Source organism: Danio rerio, chromosome 17, assembly GCF_049306965.1.
Source record: "Danio rerio strain Tuebingen ecotype United States chromosome 17, GRCz12tu, whole genome shotgun sequence".
Lineage (NCBI taxonomy): Eukaryota > Metazoa > Chordata > Actinopteri > Cypriniformes > Danionidae > Danio > Danio rerio.
Genome location: NC_133192.1, coordinates 27,999,148 through 28,011,778, shown reverse-complemented (window position 1 = coordinate 28,011,778; position 12,631 = coordinate 27,999,148). Strand labels below are relative to the sequence as shown.

Sequence of the window (12,631 nt, the reverse complement as noted above, 5' to 3'; positions counted from 1 at the left end):
AGCAGTGTAACACATGACTTTGGTGTCATTATTTTTCTCAGTTTAGTTAAAAAGAGTTTTTGTGCTTTTATCTACCTGCAGTTAGTTAAAATGTACTTTTCATTAATTGTCTACTGTGGCAACCCTATTTGGCTTCAACAATTTGTAAATGTGGACATTTCACCCTAAAGGGACATTTCAAAAAATGAAGATAAAAATGAAAATTTTCATTTAGTTTGAGTTTCTTTCTTGAGTAAAAAGACATTTTGAAGAATACTGAGAGCGATAGTCAAGGGATTCCGTAGTATTTCCTTTGGATGATGGCTACTGGTTTCCAACATTCTTGAAAATGTATTCTTTATTGCTCAATAGCAAAAAACTGACAAAAGTTTGGAATCAGTTTAGGTTCAGTAAATGGTGAGCAAATGTTCCATTTTTGCACAAACTATACCTTCAAGAACTCAGTTTTGTTTTTTCCCTCACCAAAGAATAGTCATATGTTTTTTCTTCCATCAAATGAATCTGTGTGAATGTAAAGACTACAGAAGCTTTTTCAAAAGAAAAAGTTCTTAAAATTTAAATTAAAATGACATATTTATATATTTAGTGATTTTTTTCTTAAAATATCATCAAAGTATATCATTCTATAGCTCTCTCATTCTCATTGTGCAGCCCTACTGAAGCACTGTTATAGATTTTTGGCAGGACAAAAAGCACAAAAGATTTTGTTGCTGAAGAAGTTGCCAGTTTTATACTTCTACAGTCTACATTTTTTAAAGGCTGAAATCTCTAAGGTTATTCAGCAGATTAAATTTTAACAGCTAGAGCTGAGAGTTTCCCATAGTCTATCAAGGTAGAAGGAAAACTGAATGGTGTAGTAAATTTGGTGAGTCAAGTGTGCACAAGTACACTGGAAATCTTCAGCATGGTGATCCTGACTGGCACACAAATTAACAGAAACTACAAATACACCCACAAGCACGCACGCATGCTTGCACGGTATAAAATAGTGATGTACTGTAAAAGTAGCAGATCTTTTCTTCCATATTGTTATGTTTTTAAATCAAATTACTAAAAAAGAAAATTTAGCAGAAGGACTTCATTGGTTGTCAATTAAGGAAGATCTTAATGCCATCACAGTGTATAAATTGTAGGGTTTAAAGGGATAATTTCCCTTAATTATTTAACTTACCATTTACCTGCCATCAAGTGCTTCCAAACCTTTAAGAGTTTTTTCCTTCTGTTGAACCAAAAATTGAACAAAAAGAAACAAACACAATATATACAGTAATAACTAATGTTGTGTTTAACAGAACAAAGTAAGTCAAACAGATGAATTTGACATTTTGGGTGAAGTATTTCTTTGGAGACGTTCACTATCTAAATGCCACCAGAGACATTTTCAAAGGGACATTTCACTCAAAAAAGCCAAAAAATTCTGTATATTTTTTTCACCAGCAGGCCATTCAAGACATCAACTTGTGAGCCACAGGTTTTGATTCTGTTCAGCCTGTTATTTATTATAATTTTTTTTCATTAAGGACCACGGCTTCAGCTTAAAACCTTTTAAATGGTCTTCTGAAGAAATAATAATTTTAAAAATAAAATAAAATGCATGTATGACTGACGACGCGGTGATGCAGAAGGTAGTGCTGTCGCTTCACTGTAAGAAGGTCGCTGGTTCGAGCCTAAGCTGGGTCAGTTGGCATTTCTGTGTGGAGTTTGCATGTTCTCCCCTTGTTTGCGTAGGTTTCCTCCGGGTGCTCCGGTTTCCCCCACAAGTCCAAAGACATGCGTGACAGGTGAATTGGGTAAACTGAAATTGTCCGTATTATATGTGTGTGAATGAGAGGGTTTCCCAGTGATGGGTTACGGCTGGAAGGGCATTCGCTGTGTAAAACATGTGATAAATTGGCGGTTCAATCCGCTGTGGCGACTCCAGATTAATAAAGGGACTAAGCCGAAAAAAATGAATGAATGAATAAAATACATGCAGTTATAAAATAAATATGGTGTATTTTAATTCAACACCAACTTTGCCACCGAGCCCTCTCCTCCTTTCTTTCTGAGTGAAGTAAGAAACAGGATTCAGGTTTTGCCACAGACACCTGATATTACTGGCACTGTGTTGAAATCCATCCATTAGGCTTTGCCCAGCACTTCACATCTACTATGGTGTGTGTATTAATATCATTGTGTGTATATATGTATATTGATATTAACTTACACAGCCTTTAAAGTAATCTAAATGTTTTCATTTAATTGAAACCAGTTTTGCAATTCATTGACTTAAGCAAAAATATGGAAACTAGGCCCAACACAATCGTATGCCTATATACATGCCTATATAAACAAACTTACAATCCACATCCAATAAGGCAGACAACGTTTGTTTGATATTAAACATAACCATCCTTGCAATTATATAAAACATAATAAACGTTCTACATCACATGTCAACACCGTCATTCAAGTATCGCGCGCGCTCCCGGCAGCTCGTGCACTGTGAATCACGTCCTACGTCACCGAGTCACACTTGCAGCGCGCGTGAGTGAGAGTATGGTCGCTGCTCTCGGTGGGGTTGAGGGAGGTTGTTTGTAGGCGCGGGCCAAAAGCTGAGCGCATGCTTTTTTTTAAACACTAGCGGAAGACCACTAGCTTGCTTTAGCGTCATGAGTAAACCGCTGTTTAGTTCTTTGCTACCGTACGCTTCGCGTTAATTTGGAAGCTGAAGTGAACCGAGCAAGGTGCAGATGAAGAAGAGAGGATGCTGGAATGAGTGACGAAACACAGCAAACATCATGATGGAGTCTCACTTCACCACAGCATCACTGTGTTCCCGCTGCTTTCGCGCTTTAAAGTCGCAGTTTGTAACGCTGAATTTCGATATTTAAGAAGGAGTATTGTTTGCTTTCGTGCTGCTCGTGAAGCCGTTGTTTTGTTTGTGTTGGTAGTTTTAATCGATGCTCTGGAATAATCGCGCTGAGTAAGAGGAAGCCTTTCCTGGTTGATATAATTAACGTGCTTACTGCATAGGGTACATTTCGCTCGTTCATTGTCTACTGTATAATGTTGTATATAAAATAAGTAAGCTGACTACTCGAGCCATGGACTGTGTTAAAATACTAGTTAAAGTTGAACGTGGACTCTTGAGCTTTGACGTTGACATCATGGATAGACGCGGCTGATTTTCATCGAACAGGTGAGTCACATGAGCCAACGTTAATCTAGTGTTTATGTGCACTCTTACAGGGATGGGAGGAGAAGGAATCTATGTTTTAATTCGTGTTCTTTACCTGTTTTACTAACTATTCTGTTAGCATGTTTTCCTAAAAAAAATAATTTGAGTAGAATCAGGGGCGGACTTGATGATTTGGGGGCCCTGAGCAATTCCATGTATAGGGCCCTAGCATTGAAACAAAAAAGATATTTGTTTTCTCTCTAGATAATTTTTAAAAATATATATATTTAAAGTGGAACCTTCTTAAACTTAAAATCTCAATACAATATATTTACAAATAAAAAACAAGCTCACAAACTATGTACAGTTAATTAGCCATACTTACGATTTGTGATTAGATTTTAATATTTGCATGTGCAGTATGATATGGAAGGATTGTTCCACTATTCATGGGACCCGTGGATTTAGAAAAGAAATAATAATGTCAACATTTTAATGGTTTTAGACAAATTTTACAACACATGATAGAAAAATTATAAAATAGCTTCAGAATGATTAATATAGGCTTCTTGGCATTGTTGGCACTGTTTTTCCAGGGCCCTAAGCAATGAAAGAATGACATTGAAGCGTTGTCTGATTGACAAGCAGCAGCTACATGTGTTCAAAAGAATCTAAAACTCTAATTAGGATGAATCTATGCCAATTTTTCTGAAGTAATACAATCTGTATCTAGCTTTTCGCTTGTACGGTGGCTCTGAACTGTTAAAACACCTTTAAAAAAAAGAGGCTTTTTCGGACATGACATATTTGTACACATGCACATCACTGTAACATTTTTTATTCAAGAACATTTGAGCTGGTTTTAGTCCTTAGCTCTTTCATTTTCATTTTGTTTAAAATATATTGAACTTGCTTGTTAATTCATTCCCAATTTGTTATTTAACCTATTTATTTTTATGCAACAGTCAAGTTGCATGTTAATTTGCTATAAAGAAAAGGAAATAATTTTGTTTGTGCATGCTGATTTACGTGAAATCGTGAAAATAGGTCTATATAATCACCTTGCAATTTTGAAATTATTGCTTTTTGCTTTGAGTGTAGACTATTCAGTTCATAAGAGCAGTTCAATCTTTTATGAAGTTTGCTGTTTGCTGCCTATATACATTAGCTATCGGCATCCAAGTCTGAAGAGTTATATCCGCCAAAAAATTTATATATGTGCATCCTTAACCTCACTTATTAGTAAAGTCCACCCCTGTGTAGAATAACATTAAAAATCCAATCACCATTGCGTTAAATGCTCTCAGCACTGTTACAAAATGTAGCACATCACGCAGTTATTTTTAATAATGCTAAAAGAATAAAATAGTTTGCCATTCATTTATGTAAAGTGAGTCAGGTACTTCTCAGACTGATTCACTGCTAGAAGGTCAGAAAATAACCTTATGATTCATTTCTTCCACCTAACGTATTTCGACAGAAATCGTGCCATACTTGTGTATTTATATATGTGTACTTTATTTAAGTACACTTAACAATTACAGTTAAGCATTATATTTAAAAAAAAAACCCATCTAAATATTGGTTAGTAAGTGTTCATTAAAGGGATTGTCAGCCTATTTCTCTAGAATAGCAGTGCAGGAAATAGAGTAATTTATGATGTTCTGCATTTGCAAAAGAAAGCTAATAAGGTAATTTATTGAGTCCAATATTTTACAAATAAATCATTAAATTATATAACAAATTAGGGTTGGGCCGATAAACAATATTTTATCGAATCGCAATAAAATTTATGTCATTAACAATCATAAGCTCTGGACTTTTTTACTCTATATTGATCTAAGACCCAATCACGCAACAGAAATGTGCAACAATGGGAATCTTAAAAGTGTGTTGATATTAGAGGTGTACCGAGTTTTTGGCTGCCAAAAATGTTTTGTTCGAAAAAATGTTATTTAATTGACCCTCTAATTTTTGTGCCTTCAGCCATTCTCGGTTTACTCTTTTACATCTTGAGGCATTAACAACTTATATTGAAATATATATTGTTATTGTTCAATATATCACTAGGGCCAGACAGAATCTCCAGATATTTTTGGCTATTTCTGCTCAGAATATTGTGAAAAATTTGTGGATTTATGCGTAATGGCTTTCAGTGTATCGTAACTAAAAACTTAATATGTTATATAAAAAATAACTTGATAAAAAATGTAACTTGTTAATGTTTACAATTCAAATTCTATTAGATCCATTTATTTGGTAAACAAAACAAGTCATTCATATAATCTACCATAAATCTACTAAAAGACAGAAATTATTTTTCTTAAACTGTATTGTAAGTAAATCATATGAGCGTTTTCATATTAGTCAGTAATATTACTGACATATTACTAAAAACCGAATAAATATAAATTTACACACATTTACTCACAACTAAATAAATAGACTAAATGATGGACTGAAAATCTGCGGATTTCTGCACGCGCAGATTTCGTGTGGGCCTGCATATCGCCCAGCACTATAACAAATACAACTTCTACTGTAAATAATAACCAATTTGTGGTTCCTCAATCCTCACCCCTAATATGTTTTTTTAGTAGATATGACTTGGTTCATATTTATTTATGTCATATATGTTAAATATAAGAACAGAATGATCATATCAGTTATTCTTTTTTTCTGTGCAGTCTTGTGGCTTCAGGGATATAGAGCTTTGTACTGTGTATGATGTGCATAACGATGAAATATTTTTACTGGTCCATAAAGTTGTTATTGACTCGCCTAGCTCAGTTTGTTTGATTTTCCACATTCGCTCTGTTCAGTCCAGACATTATTCATGCAAATGTTGAACTGAACAGCTATTTTGAGAATAGAGATGACCTTTGCCCCTCAGATGGCTTCTGCTCTTTCAACGGTGTCCATCCCAGCAGCAGAAAGAACAGATAACATGCTTTACGCAACACAGCCTTAGGATAGTGTGACTTAATAGATTTTCATATATTCACTGGACCATATCAAATATGTGTGTTGAGTTCACTTATGTAATTCAAAAAATGTGGTACATCACAAATATGCAGTCTTGCTAAATGAAATGTTCATTTAATAGGACTCTGGAATTTTTATAGTGGGTCTTTCAGAGATTTCAGGGCATTTTCACTTCTGAAAAAGGCAGTCTTCTATGTTTTGCTTTCAGTTTCTTGAGGTATTTGTTGAATGTTAAATGCTTGTAATCATATCCACTGAGCACATGTGACGGTGTCACCTGTGAAATTCTGACATGTGATGAAACGCACAGGGTTTATAGGAAAATGTACTGTGGGGGAGCCCTAGAAAGACTTTGATCTCTGACATAATGACTTCCTCTATGGTTTGTCTTTCAACAACTAGCCATGGAAATAACCAGAGATTATTATAATGCTTTTAGAATAACATCACCCTTCTTAAGACATGCCTCTAAGATGTCTACTTAGTTTAAGCCTTGATTGAAAATGCTTTACGGCACACTTTAATGTATGCCAGCAGCTAGTGCTGTGTATTGGCAATTTTCTGGTGATACAATATGCTGCAGCGGTTTAGTATGATATTTTACAATACTTTAAATGTAATAGGACTATATATTGCATTATATCTTAGAACTTCACAGTATACAAGTTTTTAATTAATGAACCAGTCAACAGAAAATGCAGTCCAATCAGTGAGTGTAACGCCACTATTTAGAATTACACTGTTTAGAATATATAGTTTCCATCAAATGAAATAAAATATATCAAACATTGTAAAATCAATACTAGCACAGTTTTCATTGGTTTATACTTGAAATCTTCTGATTTAAAGCAAGCTTTCATATAAAGTACCGTTTAAAAAAAAGTGATGGGACTTGAATGCTGAATCGCAGAGCTTGTGCAAATATTTCCACTTCGCCATGATCAGATGCTGTTTTAGCTTAACTGCGGTTTTCCCATCACTATCATGTTTTGTTGTGAATTTATTTTGTTATTGAAAGGTAGGACATATACGGTAGGGCTGGGAGATAAGTAATCAAAATCGACTTCCAGAACCTATAAATTATCTAATTTTTCCAGGATGATTTTTTTCAATTACGTGTGTAGTCACGTGAGCCTGCTCTGTTAAAGGTTGAGGCTGATTTATACTTCTGTGTTCACTTTGTAGCCACATCTGATCTCTGCTCAAGCAGGACCAGTAGGATCCATTCTTGAGCCATACTTTGCATTAGTTTGTCGATGATTAAAATCTTCGCCAGAGATTCCTTGGGACTGCATATTATCCATTACATCAAAATGGTTATTTACATTAAAATATTTATTTACAGAAGATGCAAGAAATGCACTGTTTAAAATATTATTTACAGGATTTAAATTATTTTTAAAGGTTATTTTGTTTATAAGAGATTGGCATTGAAACATTGAAAAATAGCTTATTTTGTTTCCAAAAGTGCAAGTTATATATATATATATATATATATTTTTTTTTAAAAAGCGAATGTTAGGCAATGTGTGTTTTAATTCCAGTTGTTCCATGATGATGTTCAATAAATAATCATAGATAGTAAATAGTTTGTGTTTCCTTCAATTATTTTGAAATCAGGTAATGCACCATTCATTCAGAAATCTCTCACTTGTAATATGTGAGCACATTTGCTGTACAAAATTTGTCAGCAAACTCTGAGGGCAAACAATATTAAATGTTTAATTAATCAGAATTTTGATTTTAGGCCAAATTGTCCAGCATGTATACACACTTGCAGAATTTACACATTCACTTAAATATCATTCCTCATCAGAGCAGATGTTTTTTTTTATGTTAAGCTTTTTCAGATTCTGTGTGTTTTTCTTATTTTGCGAAAATAAAACTTGCTTCACTCCTTACTAGTGCCTTCTTTAAAGTGGAGGCTAAAATGACTCCCACTGCAGCCAGAGATGATATAATTCTTTCATCCTCCATTGATGGTAGTTAATTAAAATTGAAAATTGCAATGCTAGCATTCACAGTTTAGCAATGCTCCTCTCACATTTTATACTTAGAGGTAACAAAACTGTCATCTTTAGATTAGCACAGGTTTCAGATGTAAACGATTAAGTAAATTTCCACAGATTATTGCCAAAAAGATGCATTGAGGTATTTACTTGTATTGATATTTTCTTGCATGACTAATGCTTGCACACTAAATATGAGTAATTCCAGCGTGGATGTGACATTTAAAGTAAAAATTCAAAACATAAATTCACAGAGAAAAATATCAATCTGTAAACATTTTTATAAATGAGGAATATAATCATGCATTATGGATGCTGAAAAAAGTATGTGAGTTATACAGTATTCATACAGTATAAAAAGTGCTTTTTAGAAATTCTGTGAATTAAATCTGCACAAACCAAATTAAATAATGCTAATCAAAAGTAAAAGAGTAGGCTCACTATAGAACAAATGTGATTGGTTTTATTTTATTTGACATTTTTGCATTTTTGAGGGAAAAGCTTTGTTATGGATGTGGCATCTCTCTGTTATGGATGTGACAGATGAGAAATTGGCACTGGTGTGACTTTGTTAAATCAAATGTAATTGTTTAAAAACACTTAAGAATGTCTCTGTCAATGTTTTTAAAGTACTTTAAGTACTTGGTTACACACAAAATGTAGAAATGATTTTGTTAAAAACTTTTCAAGGCAGTGTTGACATTTGCATGGAATTGCTCATCTAGAAAATGCATACAATGCATATGGCTTAATTTGGACATTTGGGTTAAGACTAAATCATGTTAGTTAAGAACATGTGTCTGTCATCTTGTCATTTGGCACTGGGGTGTGTACACACCACCCACTACATTCGGCATTCTTTCTGTTTACGAAGTTGGCATAGCTGTCAGTCAGTGCTGATGTTAATGGCCATGAACTGTCAGAGGTGCAGACGAGACTGCATTAAGCCAGAAGCATCAGTACGGCCCCCTCCCAAAATTAAAAGTCCTCACTTAGCACTTGTGTTGACAGACTGTGTGTGTTCGTGACAGGTGCGAGAATCTCTTCTTTATTGGTCTGGTTTGCATGTGTGTGTTGACTGTTCCAGCAGCTGTCAAGCATGTGTGTTTGTGTGTCTGTTAGTTGAACTCCTCTATCAAACTACTGTCTGATAAAATTTTTCCCATAGCTTTTTTGTCCTTGTGACTAGCGTCAACTATTTGGAAGGGGTGTTTATAACAGCAGTGGCTGTTAGCTGATCATCCTGAGGCCTGTCTGGGAGCTCCGGTCCATGGGATTCTCGTATTGCATTCCAGCGAGTGTAATTTAGTATTATGTGAAGTATCCAGGCAGCTAAATATCTGTCCTCAGCGCCAGACAGCTGTTCGGTGGTAACTTTAGTTGTTGAGTTCTGCCTGTATACCCTTGCATCATTGAAATGGGATTAAAACTGAGACTTGTTAAGTCGATAATTATTTTTATGTTATGGCTTATAAGTCGTAGATGGCAGGTATTTTAATGATAAAAACACTAAAACTTAAAAGTAGCCATTTTAAAAAGGACCAGCAAATTATAATGTAAAGTGCAAGACATTTATATCCATTTTGAGTTTTGCTCAGAATTGAGTACAGCATCATCGGTCATGAGTTAGCATACAGTATACGATTAAAGGAGTTCTGAATGATTAACAACATATGTTATAATATTGTTATATTTTTATAACAATAAAATAAAAATATCCAATTCTAAAAAAAAATAAAAATATCTCTGATAAAAGCAGAGATAAACACTACACAATCATGTTATGCCAGTCAGAGGTTTGGGGTCCGTAATTCAGCAATAAATTATTTAAAAGTGACAGTAAAAATATATAATGGTAAGATCTTCAGCTTTAAAAAAAATGCTGTTCTTTTGAATTTTCTGTCTATCAAATAATTAAAATAAATGTCTTAAAATTTTAAAACTTTAAAGAAAATTTGAAGGATTATGTAAATTTGAAGGATTTTAAAAGTTGAAAAAAAACTTGAAAGTTTGAAGGATTATGTGACTATTAGTACTGTATTTCTGAGCAGAAAATGCAGCATTTGTGAGAGACTTGTTTCAAAGACATCAATAAAGGTAGCCTGATTTTTAAATTATCTGTTCAGTACAGTTATTCATGAAGCGTGTGTTTCTGTCTGTTGGAATATTTTCCACACAGATCTTTGATGTTTTGGTGAAGACTACTGTGGCAGCAGATTTGTCTCCTAGAAACTCCCACATTATTTACTCTCATGAATGTCTCATCTCAGCTTTCTTGTGTGTGTGAGTGTCCTCATGTGATGCTGAGATATAGTTTTCATAGGCTTCTTGATTATTTGAGTGTCTGTAGAGAAAGCCCTTCCTCATGTTCATATCATCTTTCTATTTGTTGTGTGTTTGCAAATGGCTTTGTATTTTTGCTGCTGTGCAAACAAGCATCTCTTTGCAGTGCATCTGTCGTAGTCGTACACACCTCTCTGAATAAACAGATCATCATCAGGCCAGATCACTGTTTGTAAGTACAATAATTTGATAACTGAGAACTTTTTTTTTTTTTTAGTGTCTGCTGGCATTATCTGGCATTAATTAGACTGCATATTTTCTTGAAAAGAGCATAAATGTGATTCAACTTGTTTGAATATGCTGCCAGTAATATTTCCTATATTTGCCTGTGTGACATCATGGTTGGAGAGTCATTAAAATTTAATTTATGATGGAGAGTGGAGACAGTCAATATAGACAGGAAGTCATAAAGACTCTAAAAAGCCACTATAAAAGATGCTATCACAGTTTAGAAATGTATGCTAATTTAGTGGAATATACTTGAATCAGGTGTAGTGCTGCAATTTAGGGTCATTTCAATAATCAATTTGTTGGGCAAAATTTCAAAATTATAATTAATAAACAACAAATATAGCTCTGAATGTGTCTGCGAGAGAGACCGAACGTGTGCAAGAGAGACCAATAAAGACTAATATATAATATCAAGACATTGTTCTGTGCCCTCCATTGAATTAGGGCTGTGTATCCCCACTAATCGATAATGGTATTCGTTGCAAATGAATTTTATTATCGATAATTATTGATTTTACTAATTAGTTGTTGCAGCAGCTTTAGTCAGGTTTAAAACTGGACCGTGATCAAGTAAACTTCACTAAGCACTTTCAATGAAGTCCTTGGAAAGCTTTCAGAGACCGTTTTAGTACGATAGGGGCTAATCATATTTGTATTACATGTAAGAATACTTGTGTGTTTGAGATTTTAAAATCTGTTTCTGTTGCGATTTGCAGATCTGTTTGTGTGTTAGTCTGTCTGGGATAATAGCATTATCAGTTTCGTGTCTGCTCTTCTGTTTAGTTGAGGTTGATGTCATGTTTAGCCTGTTTGACTTTCAAATGGGCAGTTTACATATTAAGTTTAGTCTGTCTTTCCACACACACACACACGCACACACGCACACACACACACACACACACACACACACACTGAAAGTTAGAAGTGTGCAATTTTGACAAAAATGATATATCAGTATTTTTTCTATAGACCTTTTTATATTTACGGGTTTCTCGGTAGCGAAAGTCATTATAGTTGGGAAAACTTAAAGTGCAGTGAATGAAAGAATAAAACAAATAATATTTTCGCAGTCTTATTTGCTCTTATTAAACAAAGACTTTTAGAAAAAGAAAACAAATTGTGTGAGACTGATGATGGCAGCCAGAGGAAAGAATAACATCAAATTTACTGTCCTGTCCCATAGACGCTGCATTAGAGACTCCTCGCACAAGCTGTTATTAGCTTTTTGTAATTTGAAGCAAAGATGATATAATACACAAATAAATATTAAACATTTTTTCATATATTTAAAGTAAAATCTAAAATTAAAAACTTTTAAGGATTTAAGATGCTGATGACCGTTAAACGTCTCATAACAGGCTTGTGTAAAGGGTCCGTTAACAACAAGAATGAAACTACATTTGCATTCTTGTATCTGGTACATTGGCTCGTTTAGGCCTGTCACTGGTTAATAAATATGACAGTAAAATAGAAAGTCAGAGATGGCAAATCCCTCTTTTATTGAGTGATTAATTGAATTATTCATTCAAATGATTAAAAAAAGATAGATTTATCAAGAAACAAAGCAAGTGACTTTCTTTAAGATAACAATTGAATTATTGAGTCATTTGATTAATCCAAAACGAGTTTAATTATGAAAATAAATAAAACATTAAGTGCACAAATGTGAAAAACAACTATACGGAGTTTAAAATGTCACACAATATTAACCTGTTTATAAATCCAATCATTTAAAATAAATATTTTCTTTTATAGCTTGAATTAGTCTAATAGTCTTCTTCACACAGTGAATGGTTTTGCAAAGAAGTGTTATTGTTTGTTTTGATGAAGTAATCATGTTGCAGAGAATATCACACACTTCTACTGATTTCTGAAGAGAAATTGTTATTGTTTAAAATCATTT

General features: G+C 33.9%; 1 protein-coding gene across 8 annotated transcripts in view; it reads left to right on the top strand.

Annotated features, from left to right (window-relative positions):
• The first annotated feature begins 2,477 nt into the window (after positions 1-2,477).
• The window catches only part of ccser2a (coiled-coil serine-rich protein 2a), a 69,318-nt gene continuing 59,164 nt past the window's right edge, over positions 2,478-12,631 (top strand). For all 8 annotated transcript variants that reach the window (XM_073928593.1, XM_073928595.1, XM_073928594.1 and 5 more), the window contains exon 1: positions 2,478-3,181. The gene's annotated coding sequence lies outside the window, so the exon portion shown is untranslated. The remainder of the gene's footprint in view (positions 3,182-12,631) is intronic.